This window comes from Camelus ferus, chromosome 1 (genome assembly GCF_009834535.1).
Source record: "Camelus ferus isolate YT-003-E chromosome 1, BCGSAC_Cfer_1.0, whole genome shotgun sequence".
NCBI classification, from domain to species: domain Eukaryota; kingdom Metazoa; phylum Chordata; class Mammalia; order Artiodactyla; family Camelidae; genus Camelus; species Camelus ferus.
The window spans coordinates 90558530-90573425 of record NC_045696.1 but is presented as its reverse complement, the minus strand read 5'-3'; the positions used below and the strand labels follow the sequence as shown (position 1 = coordinate 90573425).

Here is a 14896-nt window from a genome sequence, read left to right as displayed (position 1 = left end):
ATGTAGAGGATTTAGTATCCACGATGCTCAGCACATAGTAGATACTCAGTTTCTTAATTATTGCATGCATGCATGAATGAATGACCAGTTTACCTTTCGTACTTTTAAATCCATGCTTAAGTAACTTATCTTGAGCTTGCAGTTGATTCCAAATGACATCATTGAAAGTATAACCCAGCCTTGTTATGTCTTTTCTATAAGACAGGATCTCACTCATTAAACTGTTTCTCTGAAGAATTACAACCATTTAAAAAGAAACAAGGAATTTCAAAATACTATCAGTATTTGTTAGTATTGTTTATCAAGTCTTTACCTGAGCTCACTGAATTTTCTGTGCATCAAAAAAACAGGAAAATTATTACCACAAATGTTGCAGAAAAATTCTACTGGTAAAACAACTTATGTGACACTAATTTCAAAAGATAAAAGGTGTGTTTCATTTAATAGGTTTCCTTTGCTTATATTTTTTGGGTGAAAGTAAATCGATAGCCGGATTCTTTGTTGTTTACTTCCAAAATTTTTTTTTGAGTTGTCTAGATACTTGAATGCTATCAAATTAACCTTCCCTGAAAATGATTAATATATAAGCTACATTTATTTTATTTCAGATAATTAGTCTAGCTGCAGACTGAGACCTGAGATACACAACTATGTGTATATATTTCTGCATTTGAAAGAATAATAATCCTTTATTTCTAACCTATAAGCCACTAGTAATTCACTCTGTCACATCATTTATACAATTCATCCCTTAATTTCTCAGCATGCTGATATGCAGCACAGGGTTAAAAGCATTGTTAAAATGTAGATAAATGTTATCTGCCCAGCTCTCTCTATCCACTCTCTGTCATCTCAAAAAAAGCTATTGTATTAGCATAGCAAGATCCGTGCCTTGCAAATATGTTCTGACTATTTTGCAATCCTTTTCTTTGAGTGTTCTTAAATCAATATCATAATTATGTTTGCAAGTATTGTATCCAACATAAAAGTCAGGCTACTCACCAAAACTTGTCCAGGGTAACTACTTTCCCTTTGCCTTGTGCTCTTTGAACAGTGAGACCCCATTTAGAATGCCCTTCATGGTCCTTACACAGCTCAGCTGATTTTCCACTTATTGAATATCACTATACATTTGTATGGACCTTCTTTTTTGAACAATTACTTTTTAACTCATTCCATTTTAATTGAATTATATAAAGGTTACATTATTTGTAAAATTCAGCAATATTTAAGGTTTGGGTTTATAGTTTCCTACTTTAAAAATAAGCATTTTTTTTCTAATTCTAGATCAGATTTTAAGAAAAATGAATAATATTAAATCTTTCAGTTCTGTTTTCATTCTTATTCTTTGACCTAATAAATGCTTGACTTTGTCTTTCTCTTTCTCCATATGTGTCTGAAAATGTTCTGACAATATATAATTAAAAATCATTTCAACTTTATTCCTTTTGGTTTCTTTCTGTAATATTGAATGCTTTAGCATAGCTGCTTAGGTTTTCTGTATTTTATTTTTATATTTAATATAGTATGCATTTAGGGGTTCTAATTATGTTTTAAAGTCTTTTATAAGCATTATAGTCTTTCTTTGCATTGTAACTTCTCTCTAATATGAATTTCTTATTTGTGGCATAAGGATAGTGGTTTTTAAATTCTTTTCCCCCTTGTGTTTATTCAAAATAGCTCTATCCATTAGTTTTCTAATTCACATATTTTTGTTTCCAAAATTCTAAATTATTTATGAAAATGGTGGACAATAATAATACAAACGTAACATAAGGTAATTCAAGTGAAAACTTAGAAGAATCCTCAAGTCTTATTTGTTTTGGTTGAAATCCATCAAACCTTTTGCCACATCGGCTAGACAGGAGTAAAATAGATCAGCCTTAATTTCATCTTTTCTGTTGTTGTTAATCCTTTGGCAAAGCTGGGGGTTAAAAGTACCAGTAACTGCAAAGAAAAAAATAGGTGCCAGGCAATGTTCTAAGTATTTTACCTCTCTTAATCCTCATGAACTCTATGAAGTTTGTGCTGCTATTATCCCTGTACTGTAGGGAGAATGCAAAACTAAGGCTTGATAACTTGTTCCATAGCTAATAAGTGGTGAAATCAGTACACAAACTCAGGCAGTATGACTCAGTATACATCCCCCTTTTTAAACAGCCTGCCTAAATCACAACCCTTACAATTAGTGTTCAAATATAATTTATATCCCTCTTCCTCTGTCCTTTGCCTTCTTCTCTGGATCTCGCCCTCTGGCTCTTATGTGTTTACTATTTTTCGTGTCTGTGTCCTCAGTTAGATCTGTACCCATACTATGTTGTCTCACTTACATTTCTGGATGCCCAGCAGGGAGGTACTCTAGTCAGAGGCACATTTTATCAAGGTGTCCATGTCCTTTTCCCATAATTTCTATCTGCTTTTCTCCCTAGTGACTGGCCGGTTTATGTAAGACATTCACTTATCAAGTCCATGCCAGCCTTCAGAGCCTGGACCAGACCCAAACCTACCCTTTGTCAGAGGTCCTGGCTCTCCATGCTTTGAGGTCCCTAGCATAAAGCACACTTGGCACCAAGTCTTACCACACTCAGGAAGAGAACTGTTACAATCCCTCTTTCCCTTCACTGTGGTTCCTTGCCTAAAACCAGAGAAGATGACTGGGGTTCTGAGCCATCCTTTATTCCTCTGGACATCCTTTATGAGAAGGTTGGAGTGAAGTTAAGAAGGCTAAAGTTAACAGGTGCAGAAGTATCATTTAGGAGTCAGTGTTTATTTAGTTGGCATGTTGACATCAATAGATTAGGGAGACATTAGGACTGTCCTTTTTAGCCCTCTCCTGAATTGGCTACCAGTTGTAATATGCAGTATGATTTCCTTCTTAAATGTTTGAAATTTTACCCCCTCCTCTCTTTGTCTACTTTATTGGGTAGTTCCATTCCAAGATTTTAAATATCATTGTAGGAAATTTGTGTTCCTATGTCTCAGAGTTAATAGTTCTACATCTTTCATAATGTTGTATTTCTTCAATATCTGTGTAGTCTTTTAACACATTAGCTCTAATTTTAGAGAGCTGCTTCCTTGAAGAGGAAAATTAATCTGCTTAGCTAGGATGCATTATTTTACTTCATATGTTTTGCTCAAGTCCTCAGCAGTGATTTGTCCTTTATAGTCCCCTAGATTCCATGTCTGCAAGAACTTGATTTAGATATTTATAAACTTTCTTTTGTATATAGTTTTATCTGTGTCATATGACATAGCATCAGCTATTTATTCCTCAGTTTTGATGCTCCCAGTAAATGGGTGCTGATTCATTTTCAACTAACTTTTTAACAAAGCAAAAGATCCTTTCTTATTTTCCTAATAGCTCACTAAGTAATGTTTGTGCTTCATAGGCATTCAGCTGTGCTGTGGGTGGATTTGAAAGCTGGTTTAGATCACATTTTACTTATTTTCAGTAAGGTGTTCATGTATATGAATGCAGATACACTGTTACCTATTTAACCATTACTAGACTTCCAGTGAGCGACCAATCGTGTGTTTGCTTACCAATGTAAATATTTTCTGTGCTCTACACACACAAATTTCAAGACCAACTCAAAGCTACAACTTTCTTTTCAACCAGCTATTTACAATGTAAATTAAACATCAGGAAGCTGACATACATATTGAATGCCTGCAGATGTGCAGTCCTGGGAGTGACCAAGGGAAGCCACTGTTATATAAGGAGTCAACTGTACTCCAGGAGGAACGACCCTAGATTCTTGTAGCTGAAGTGAGAGAATGAGGTTCAGAGTCCCAGCTTTGCCATTTACTGGCTCTGTGACTGAGTAAGTCCCTTAACTTCACTGTGACTCAAAGTGAAAAAGATAATGAAATCTGCCTAGGATTGTCAGAAATAGAAATGGTGTGTAGTATTTAAAAATTACTTCATAGCTACATCGTACTGTATAAATATAACCTTTCATTACTCAGAATTTCAATACAAAGAGTATCATCTTTTTATCATTCATTCCTTTACTAACTTTTATCAATTAAAAAATATACTGACCATCAAGTACATGCTGGGTACTGTTTAAGCCATATGAATAGAACAGTGAAAAAGGAAATCGAGGCCCTTGCATTTGAAGACTTTACACTGTAGAAGGGGAAGACAAAATAAACATGAAAGCAATAAAATACTGTTAACTTCAAATAGGGATAATGTTTTCTCATCTTCTGTGTGATCTTAAGTGGTCTCTTTAAACACAGTTTCCCCATCTGTTAATAAATAAGGATGATAATAATTTGTCTACTGTCTAAGGATGTGGTTGTGTTACAGTAGATATGAAACCATTTTATAGACTTTATAAAACTTTAGTCATTACTCTTTTATTATTAATTTTTAAAATACTTTTAACTAGCACTCCTCAGTGAACCATCAGTTAAAAAGGAAATTACAGTGGAAAATATAAAACCACATATCAAGATTTATGGGATGAAGATAATGTGGTAGGACTGGCTTATTTGAACTCACCCCCCTTCTGAGAACAGATAGAAAATCTGGTCAAAATATTAAAACATATGTTTGAAGGTATAAGAGACTTACTAAGGCAGTGGAAAAGTATGGGGTCCCAGGTCCAAGAAAATAAGGTGAGCTCAACAGTTGGAACTAGTTTTCCCCTAGAGATGATTCCAGTAGTGACATCCATCTGCCAATTCAATCACTGAAAGGCTAAGAATCTGGGCAGAGCTTTTGAGACACTCATTGAACTACCTGGACAAAATCTATAGTTCAGGGCCAGTCAAGGAAGGGAAGACTCTCATAAAACCACCAGGCTTTGGGTTGAGATCGTAACAGATTACTCCCTAAAAGTAAGGATGAACCATAAATACAAAAACCCCCATGAAGGCCTGAAGCCCAGCTTTAAGTCATCTCAGTTCCTGATTGAATTAAGATGATTCAAGTTGCTAGTGCCCCTAGCCAATTACCAAAGCAGATATACATCTTTTCTGGAAGAAGATAGCATTATCCTAAGCTTCAAGTTACCTTTACAATTGTTTCTCTATGACATCTGTTAAGAATAACCAGGCGTATGAGAAAACAAGACAAGATGAAGAACATTGAGAAACAAAAGGACGAGAGAAACACAGTCAGTAGGGATAGATTCACAGAGGATCAAAATAATAGGGTTGTTAGATGATTAGCATTACTCTGATTAATATGTTCATGGAAATAAAAGACAATGCTAACAATTTCTGGTGAGAAATGGAAGCCAAAAAATTAATAAGAAACTATTGAACTGAAAAATACATGAACTGAAATGAAGAACTTAATGAGGGCTTAAGTTTCAACTAAGCAGAGCAGAAAAAAGAATTAGAGAACTGAAAGATAGATTGGAAGAAAACATCTTGAATGAAGCACTGGAAAACAATAGAATGGAAAATACAGTAAGGAGAAAGAAACATAAGGGATATGATCAAAGGATTTACAATAAATATAATTACAGTCCCAGAAAAAGAGAGAGAGATTTAGGTTAAGTAATATTTGACAGGAGATGGCTAAGAATTTTCCCAAATTGTCAAAAGACATCAAGCTACAAACTAATGAAGCACTGCAAACTCTAAACCAGATGCATGCAAAGAAAACCACACCTAGGCACGTTATAGTAAAAGTTATAAAAGCCAAAGACAAAGGGGAAAATCATAAAAGAGCAGAGAAAATTTATTATTTCAATGGAGCAAATATAAGACTAGAAGCTGATTTTTCAACAGATTTAGGAAGACATACCTACTTCAACACCTGGTAGAATGATTCTTTTCATGTTCTTGAAAGATAGTAATTGCAAATTTAAAATTATGAATCCAGCAAAAGTATCCTTCAAGAATGAAGGTACAGTACAGACATAGGTAAAAATTGAGTTGTCACCAGCAGCCCCTTCACTAAAGGAAATAGTATTGGGAAAAAAAATGAAAGCTAGTTGTCATCCCACCTGCTAGGGATATAAACAATGTAAACATTTTGTTAGATATTATGGCCGTTTGACAGTATAGAGATATGAAATAATAAATTATGTTAAGGGAATATGGTATAAATAAGGCATTATGCATTATTCATAGATATAAAAAGAAAAGCATGTGTTATTATACCCTAAATATTTTGAATCACAGTTTCTGACACAGTTTCCTTGTCTTCTCAGATCAATATATGGTCACCCCAGATTTTAACACTGATAGTAATCAGAAGCATTTTCTAATAGATAATGTACTGTTGTAACACAGGGGATTTTTCAAAGCACAATTTTGCATACCCACCAGAATTTGTACCTTGAAGGATACAGAAATCAAAAATATGGTTCTCTCTTGCTCTCAAGGAACCTATAGTCAATTTAAGAGGACATTCCTAATGTACCTGAAATGGTAGAAAAGAGTATAAGATAATATATATATTTATAAAATAAATTATTTGGAAATTTATTAAATCAGACACAAAGTTATTAGAAAGTAGACAGTATTTATTCCTGTTTTTATTAGGTTGATTGACTTTATTTAAAATCAAGATTCTGTATTTTATGTTTCTTTCCAACATCAGGGAAAAAATCATTTTACTTGACTAAATTTGTCTGCATTCCTACAGCGACAGTTAAACACTACCACAGAAGCAGCTCTATTTTCTGTGAAAAGAAATTACTTTCTACAAACACACTTGATTTTTTTCTCAAGGTAGCTCCAAGTAACTCAAGTATTAAAGCTTGTACCACTTACTTTAGGAGAATTTTTTTTTTAATTTCCTGTCATTAAACACAGATTTTCTCAGCGTAACATGGTTATCTTGATTCTGTTATTGTGCAATAAAAACACTCCTTGATGAATACCCTCCTGCTTTCCCTCAAAATTATGTGTTTGATTTGCATGCAGTTATTTTTAAAGAAGTTTAGCATAGTGATTGAGTACAGTTGCGCCTTGAACAACATGTTTGAACTGTGCAGGTCCACTTACACACAGGTTTTTTTTTTCCACGAATACGTACTACAGTATTACATGATCTGAGGTTGGTTGAATCTGCAGATGCAGAACCTGGATATGAGGGCCAACTGTAAAGTTATACAGGGACTTACTACTGCATGGAGGGTGGGCACCTCTAACCCCTGAGTTGTTCAGGGTTCAGCTAATTCTGTGAAACTTCCAGCATTCAGTTTGCTGTTAGACGTATACCCATCATTAGCCTCAGTTTCCTCATCTATACAGTGAGGCTAATGGAAATAGCTATTCACCGGAGTTAACATATATAAAGCACTTAGAAAGTGCCTCAGAAGTAATAGGTATTATGTAAGTATTCTACTCCATTTCAGTTCAGTGTAAATTTTTACATATTTTTACCTTTATGGCATACTAGATATTTTAGTTTAAAAATATGAGATTCTTTATGGTAGTCTTTATTAACATAAATAAATTGTCTAATAAAGCTCCCCTACAAAAGTAATTAAAAATTTGGCCTGACAATAAAATTTACATTATTGAGATACAGTTGACATATAGCATAGTATAAGCTTAAAGTGTACAACATGTTGATCTGATACATTTATATATTGAAATATGGTTACCATTGTAGCATTAGCTAACACCTCACATAATTATCCTTTCTTTTTTGTGGTGAGAACAATTAAGAACTAGTCTCTTAGCAATTTTGAAGTTTATAATAAAGCATTGTTGATTATAGTTACTGTGCTATGTATTATGTCTCTAGAACTTGTTTACCTACTAGTTGCAAGTTTAATATTGTTTATTTAACCCTTTAATAACATCTCCTTGGTTCCCCAATCCCAGCCTCTGGTAACCATTGTTTTACTCTGTTTTTATGAGTTTGGCTTTTTGGGATTTCACATGTAAGTAATGTTATACAGTATTTGTCTTTCTCTGTCTGACTTATCTCACTTAGCATAATGCCCTCAAGTTCCATTCATGTTGTTGCAAAGAGCAAGATATCCCCCTTTTCATGGCTGAATAATATTTCATTGCATATATAAAAATGACATCTTCTTTATCCATTCATCCATTGACAGGCATTTAAGTTATATCCATATCTTGGCTATTGGGAATAATGCTGCAATAAAAATGGAAATGAAAGTATCTTTTCTATATCCTATTTTCATTTCCTTTGGCTATGCACTCAGAAGTGGGATTGCTGGATCATACAGTATTTCTACTTTTAATTTTTTTATTTTAATTTTTTTCTCCTTATTAGTTTTCCATAGTGGCTGTGCTAATTTAAATTCCCACCACAAGGGTTCTTTTTTTTTTCCATATCCTTGTTAACACTGGTTATCTCTTGTCTTCTTGATGACAGCCATTCTGACAGATATGAGGTGATATCTCAATGTGGTTTTGGTTTGCATTTTCCTATGGTAATCGTTAGTGATATTAAGCATCTTTTCATGTACATGTTGGCCATTTGGGTGTTTTCTTTGGAAAACTTATCTATTGAGTTCTTCCACTCATTTTTAAATCAGATTGTTTTCTTATTGAGTTATATGAGTTCTTTATTTATATATATTGGATATATATTAACCCCTTGTCTTATGAATGGTTTGCAAATATTTTCTTCCATTCTGTAGGTTGCCTTTTCATTTTGTTGATAGTTTCTTTTGCTGTGCTTTTTAGTTTTGTTATATTCCCACTTGATTTTTGCTTTTGTTGTTTGTGCTTTTGTCATATCAAAAAAAAAATCATTGCCAAGACTGAATATATATTTGTCATATATATTTAAGATTGTTAATCTTCTTTATGTATTGACCCCTTTATCATTATATAATGTCCTTCTTTGTTTCTTGTTACTGTTTTTAGCTTAAAATATTTTAGCTGATACAGGTATAGCTACTCCTGCTTTCTTTTGGTTTTCACTTGCATAGAATATCTTTTCCATCCCTTCACTTTGTGCCAATGGGCATCCTTAAATCTGAAGTGTGTCTCTTGTAAACAGTGTGTTGTTGGGTTCTCTCTCTCTCTTTTTTTTTTTAAATCCATTCAGCTACTCTGTGCTTTTTGATTGATAGACTCAATCCATATACATTTACAGTAATTATTGATATGTAAGGACTTACTCATGCCATCTTATCAGTTGCTCTCTGGCTGTTTTGTAGTTGCATTGTTTCTTTTTCCCTCTGTGATTTTCCATAGTGGTTTGCTCTGTTTCCTCTTTCTTTATCTTCTGTGAATCTACTCTATGTTTTTGTTTTGTGATTACCAAAAGGCTTACTAAAACATATTATAGATAAAACAATCCACTTTAAGCTGATTGCAACTTAACTTTGATCACATACAAAAGCTTCACCCTTTTACACTTCCCTTTTATATTTTTGATGTCACAATTTGCCTCTTTTTCATATTGTGTATTTGTTAATACATTATAGTAGCTATAGTTATTTTTAATACGCATTTCTTTTAACCTTCGTAATATAGTTAGTGGTTAATATTCCATCCTATTACAGATTTAGAGTTTCCTAAGCCTGACTTATATTTTCCTTTACCAGTGTGTTAATTACTTTCATACGTTTTTATGTCACTAATTAACATCCATTTTTTTCAGCTTGAAGAACTCCTTTCATCATTCCTTGCAAGACAGGTCTCATGGTGATGAACGTCCTCAGCTTTTGTTTGTCTGGGCAAGTCTTTATTTCTTCTTCACATCTGAAGAATAACTTTGCTGTATACAGTATTCTTGGCTGGCAGTTCCCCACAACACCCAATACCTTAAATATGTCATTCTACTCTTTCCTGACCTGTAAGGTTTCTGCTGATAGCCTGATGAGGGAGGTTCTTTTGTAGGTTATAATAATTTTTTCCTCTTTGGCTGTCTTCAGAAATCCCTTTATCTCTGACTTTGACAATTTCATTATAATGTGTCTTGGAGAAGGTCTTTTTGTATGGATATGATAGAGTAATCCATTAGCTTCATGAACATGAATGTCTGGGTCTCTCCCCAGGTTTGGGAAGTTCTCTGCTGTTATTTCTTTAAATAACCTTTATGCCCTCTTCTTCTTCAGAAACTCTTTATTCTAATATTTGTACATTTGATGGCATCCCATAGGTCATGTAGGCTTTCTTTGCTCTTTTTTATTCTATTTTCTTTGTTCTCTTCAAATTGAGTTATTTCAAAGTTCCTAACTTCTAGCTCACTTATTCTATCTTCCATTTGGTCTACTCTAATATAGATGCTCTCTATTGCATTTTTTTCACTTCATTCATTGAATTTTTTAGCTCCAGAATTTCTGTTTCCTTCTTTTTTATGATTTCTGTCTCTTTAAATTTCTCATTTGCTTATGTATTATTTTCCTGATTTTGTTGAATTGTCTTTATGTTCATGTAGCTTGTTGCATTTCTTCAAAGCAACTATTTTCAATTTTATATCAGCCAGATCACAAAATTCCTTTGAGCTCAGTTGTTGAAAGATTATTTTTATCTTTTGGTGATATATGTCATTGATTTTTCATGTTTTTTGTAATTTTGTGTTACTGATTTTGCATTTGAAGTAGCAGACACCTCCTGAAATCTTTATAGTTGCCTTTAGGTGGGATACACTGTTCTTTGGTTCTATTATATCTGGAATTTCCTCTCACCTTGTATGGATGCACCTGCTCCATACTTCTTGCTCCCTCTTGTGGAAGAATTCTTAAGCTTTTATGTCTTTATCTACTTGTCAAGTTATCTTACATTTAATTTTTAGTGGAAATGAGATATATCTGTTTGCTAAAGATCAGACGCAGGCCACTGTTCACATCTGGAAGATGAATTAGCAAATGTATGAATCAGGTTCTGTTTATGTAAGATGGATAATGATGCTTGCTAAGTAAGAACTCTGCCTTGATTGTAGTATCAGTATTTGCAAATAGTAATTTCCTGTTAATGGAAAATAGGTGAAATTCAAATAATTTTTGCAATTTATAATTGTTAATATTAGTGAGGCTCAAGTCTTATTAATAACCTTAATGATGTCAGAATATATTTACTATAGCAAATTATTTTCTCTAATAAAAGAAATATGACCAAAATCCAATTAGAGTGTGTAAATGTTTATCTCCTAAAACATACCTTACAATCTGCCTTTAGCCATAAGATGTATGACTGTAACATATTCAGAGATAAATATTTTAAGGACATTAAATTATTGACTACATGTTAATCAAATATATAATAAATAATGAAGTCAGACCTAGTTTCTAAATAGAATATTTTATCCCCCAAATATTTTATTTCCCAAAACATACTTTTAGGCTTACTGGCAGAATAACAAGCTTTAATTTTGCTATTAGAGGTTCAGAATGGACATCCAAGAATAATTCTATTACCAAAAAGGTTTAAAGAAAATCAGTCTTGTTTTTCTCTGCTCCTGGAAAGTACATGTAAGTTTATTTTGCTGGGATTAACAGGACTATGTCCTTTATTTTCTAAAACCATGTTACCAATAGGGGAAACTTAGAAGGTTAATATAACACATACGATAAAAATGTTTTCTAAATTACAGCTATTCCAGTGTAATTTACTTGATGTAAAAGTAAGAATGGAATGGAGAGTATTGTTTAAGGAAAATAGTTTATGTAGATCCTGATTATCTGTAAAAATTTATTATAATTAGACAACTAACCACTGTTTTAGAATAGGAAAAGCTAAATTTGATGTACAAAATCATAACCTGGTTAATTCTGGACATTTCCACCTTAGTATATAAACTATTATTAATCCAAGGTGATCAGCAAGATTGAATGGAAATCATCTCTGATGTCAAGAAAAAAAGAATTATTCTGTCAAACTGCATATTGGGCATTGCATAGAGCAAGTAGAATTGAGGTAGAACCAAAATTTAGACTGTACTAGAGGAGAGTTGAAGTTCAAGAAAATCTTGTTATAGGAATCAGAATCCTAGACTGGAAAACCAAGCAGAGGCCAAGGTGAAGGATTTGAGCAATGTCAGACTAGAGAAGCATCTTAAAAGTTGTGGGGCCATGGAACAAGACTGTGTGTCTGAGTGAAATGCATGAAATGCTAGTGCAAGCCCCAAGAGGCAGTAGGTTACCAAGTCTTTTGCTTTCTGAGTCAAGACTCTCTACCTTCTGCTTAAGGCAGTAGTGTGTTTCAGGGTGAAGGCAAGTCAGCATTGTTGGGTGACTCAGACTCTCTAAGGTTATATGAGACTGCTACAAAGACATTGGAAATGGTAAAAATTGTTGGCATAAGAGTAATGGAGATTATATTCAGTCATCTTGCTGAATCTTCTGCAACTAATGTAGCCATTATTGCTTGTAATTTGAACCAAGCCTTGCTGTAGTGCTGCTGACAAAGGCAGAGGAAGCACCCAAGTAATAATATATGTGCTTATTAGTCTTCAGAGCCAAAATACACTAAGAAATTTAAGGAAAATACTACATCAGGGTTGTTTATGTGAAAAGACAAAACTACTTATTTATGTAAATAAAAACAAGAAATCCACTCTGCGAACCATCATTAAGTAAGCACCAAAATATAATCAGTGGAAAGGAAAAATTTTGTGACAGTAACATTCCATTGTAACATTTATTGTAATAATTTTTACCCAGTCTTTGTTTCTACCCACCATATTCACAGATTATTTTTTGAAATAAGTTGACTTTTAAATCCAGGTTGTTTTATAATTCCAGGCTGAGTTTGCTTTCTAGTCATTATCTTTTTGAGAACATTAAGGCAGAAATACAACTGAGCAGCATCTACTTTGCGGCTTGAAAATAATAAGCCTTCTCTTTTTAAAACAACTTGAAATAGCCTCTTGTTAGAAAAAAATCTCCCTTCTGCATCCTTTCAGCTTCTCTCTAGAGCATGATCTGTTCAGCTTTTTAGAATATAAATACAACACACAGTTAGAAATGTATTATACTTTGTAACCCAGTACACATATGCATATGTACATATAATTGAACAATATTTTACAAAAAATACTCGTCCACTCTGATATGTTCTCTTGTCCTAATGGTACTGCATCTTAAAACAATGAGAAACAAAAATCACCCACTAAGGAGTCATGATTCTCAATCTGAAAAACATTGCTCTGAAACAGGTTTCTCCTGCATTTTTTCTCACCCAAATCACTCTCATACCTTAAACAAAGAAGCCTGAGGAAACATTCTGCTTTTGCCTATGATTATAGTCAACTGAAGACAGTAAGTTACTGCACAAATTGTTGGTGTTTTTCTTAAAGCAAAATTTTAAGGCAAACCAATATATTGTAATAATATAAAGTGAAGTTAACCCATTCAAAATTAGAAGCAACTAGATTTCTTTAAATTGGCATCCTGTATAAACTCAATAAATAATTCTTAACTGATTATGGATCATTTCCCTGTAAGTATCTCTGAACTTCTGGAGGAAGTGTATTCTTACTTAGGATATAATTATCTGTTAATTTTCTAGTTAATGTAAAATTTACAGCTTATAAATGGAATATTATATATGTAAGTGATATATTTCTTCACATCTTTAGTTAAAATGTATTAAGTTAAGTCTGAAGTACCTTGGAATTCATGTTAATGTGAATTTGATAACTGAGCCAAATCTGACTTCATGATGATTTAGATTATAAACTTGAATCCAAGTTATGGAAATGGCCTGAATTCATCTAATTATTTGGCAGAAGACAATTTACATTCAGTTATTTCTGTGCATGCAACTCTTCCAAGTTATGAATAAAATTTAAAAATAAAATTATCTCACAAATAAAGATCCAGATTTGAAACAAGTAGACTTTCAAAAAGAAAGAAAATAGAAAAGGTGGAGTTTTCTTCCTAACTAGATTGTTTAAAGCATATGTCCTCTGAAATAAAAATGGCATTTTAATTTCATGATAATAGTAAGTGATAATAAGGGGGGAAGGTATAGCTCAAGTAGTAAAGTGCAATCTTAGCATGCATGAAGTCCTAAGTTCAATCCCCAGTACTTCCTCTAGAAATAAATAAATGAGTAAGCCTAATTGCCTCCCCCCACCAAAAAAAAGTCTTTTAAATAGTAAGTGATATTAATAAGTCACACAGCTATTAAGTTGAAGCCAATATTTGAGTACAGATCTAATACCAGAGCCCAAGAGCTTAACCGCTATGCTATATGACTTCCCACTGTGCTATCCTATAATGGTATCGCTTTTGAAAGGGATTTTATTCTGTCATCTCCCTCCCCCAAAACTAGTTTACATTCATATATCTTTTTTGGAGATAGAAAACATAAAGATAACGAGTGGAACTGCCAGATTTAAGTGTGTTTTTCTTTTTAATTAGGGGATTGATATTACTATTTAGAATCTATTTTGAAAATTTATTTAAGACTTTGTATACTGCATTTTGTTTTGCTTAGAAGCATTCTTTTAAATATAATTAAAGTTTTTATAAAAATATTATGAGCCTATTTCATAGAAAATGTGAACAATGTATAAAGAAAGAAAGAAATACACATAATCCTACAACCCAGAGAGAAAACTTAGGCTAACATTTTGGTGTATCCTCCTAATGGTCGTTCATTTATAATGTTGAGATCCTGCAGCATGTACAATGTTAGTTTAGTGTATCAACTATGTATTGTAAGAGGTAAGAGAAGGGAGATCTCACTGTACAGAGAAGGCCATATTCTTTCGGCCTCTAAATTTTTACATAGTAAAAAGTTGCTGGTGGAATATAAACACACCTTACCTTGCCTCCCACTTCTCAAGTCCATATCACTCTTTTCAACCCCCAGATATATTACAATTTTGTATTCTGCATTTTTCACTAGTTGTATAATACAGTTATTTTCTCATGTTATTAAGAGTTCTTTGAATACATTTTAATGGTTGTATAATATTCCCATTTATAGATATGCTATGACTTAATAATTTCTCTATTTTGGGATGTTTAGATTGTTAGCAGCATAT

The 14896-nt window shown here is 33.0% G+C and overlaps 1 protein-coding gene across 4 annotated transcripts in view; it reads left to right on the top strand.

Annotated features, from left to right (window-relative positions):
• RSRC1 (arginine and serine rich coiled-coil 1) overlaps positions 1 to 14896 on the top strand; it is a 349746-nt gene that overhangs the window by 278518 nt on the left and 56332 nt on the right. The window lies entirely within an intron of this gene.